The sequence below is a fragment of the Papilio polytes genome, unplaced genomic scaffold, assembly GCF_000836215.1.
Source record: "Papilio polytes unplaced genomic scaffold, Ppol_1.0 DF821141.1, whole genome shotgun sequence".
Lineage (NCBI taxonomy): Eukaryota > Metazoa > Arthropoda > Insecta > Lepidoptera > Papilionidae > Papilio > Papilio polytes.
Genome location: NW_013528063.1, coordinates 1 through 1,561, shown reverse-complemented (window position 1 = coordinate 1,561; position 1,561 = coordinate 1). Strand labels below are relative to the sequence as shown.

Genomic DNA, 1,561 nt, shown 5'->3' with positions numbered 1-1,561 from the left:
TTACTGAACAAGGCTCGTAGCGCGGCTTTGCTTAAATCCTTCTCTAACTTGCCCACGAACACTATACGACGTTCTTCTACTGGCGTGCTGTTCTCCCTAGAAAGAGTTTCCTAGGGTTTAGTACATTAAATACAATAGATGGCGCTGTTATTAAAAGAAAATTGTTTTTTGTCTCTTTCTCTCTTACGACTTTTAACACTGCATTTGTTTAGAATTTTTATGAATACTATTAGTACAATATAATTTATTTTTTGGTACTTAAATTATTTTTTAAATCGTTTTAACTACTAGTTGTTGCTCGCGATTTCGTTCGCACGGTGTTAAAGAAATCTAGCAATAAATATGACCTATTACACTTAGTTATAATTTAGCTTTCTAATGGTGAAAGAATTTATAATATCGGTCCAGTAGATTTGAGTTTATGCGTTACATAAAATCAAAAATACTTCTTTACACATACTAACATTATAAAGAGGGAAGATTTACATTTTTGTATTTTTGTATTTTTTTTATTATCACGTCTACTTTTTTCGGTGATGGTACCGACCAGTATTGAAATAACTCAAAAACTACTAGGCCGATTTTAAAAATTCTTTCACAGTTATAAAGATAATCTATCCGTAAGTAACAAAGGCTATATATTTTTTTTTAATTTCACGCGGACAAACGCGAGCAACGACTAGTATCACATATATTTTTTAGCGCATATTGACAGAAAATTAACATAAAGACAGTACTTTATAGGGAATTTTTACTGCGGAATTAATGTTTAACAACAACCAAATGGCAGACTTACCCATCTTCAGAACTATATGTTCTGTAATTGTTGAACGTCTTGTCTTTCCTGAAGGATGTACTGGAGACGCGCGACTTGACTGACTCCTCTGAAGAACTACTGCTTGATGAAGACGATGAACTACTGCTATTAAGAAAAAAATATTAACACATTAATATATGTAAAATCATTTTTTTAAACCACTAGATATCTAAAACAAATAAAAAAACAATCACAAATACTTACGACAGTCTAAAATTATATGTTTTGGTGTGTAACTCAAAATTTCTGATTCATTCATAAACACATGCATTCAATCAAAGATATTTAAACATATAGACGGGGCATAGTAAACAAAAATTTACACCAGTACTTTCTCTGAAAGTCTAGTCAAGTCTGGTGTCATCTTGTGTCTTTGTAATTCACATGTAATAAATAGTTTTACAAAAATTTTTAAGCTCCATCAATTGTTACAAATAAACTAAATCATGTTACAATTGAAAAATCTTTCAAGTGAAGTGTCAACTATGCCTCCTCTATGTATTTGTAGCTCTTTGATTTTAATATACATACCTAGTGGACGATTCGGAGCTTTCTGATACAGTAGGCTTTCGTATTAATGGTGGTGTTAGGGAGACGATAACTTTTTTATCAGCATTACTCTCATACTGAGGACTTGGTTTGGTCCTTTTAGCCGGACTTTTTGATCTCTTAGGCTCCGCGTGTTTGGATCTCGAGCGAGATCTCTGCCGATATTCCCGTCTTGGAGTCGGCGATCTTCGTTTA

The 1,561-nt window shown here is 32.7% G+C and overlaps 1 long non-coding RNA gene across 1 annotated transcript; it reads right to left on the bottom strand.

The window, feature by feature from the left end:
- Positions 1-8: 8 nt before the first annotated feature.
- On the bottom strand, positions 9-1,555 carry LOC106109578. The gene is made up of 3 exons (XR_001226019.1): positions 1,349-1,555; positions 797-922; positions 9-96 (listed from the first exon to the last, which is right to left on the bottom strand). It is a non-coding gene; the product is annotated as an uncharacterized LOC106109578 (long non-coding RNA).
- Between the last annotated feature and the right edge of the window lie 6 nt (positions 1,556-1,561).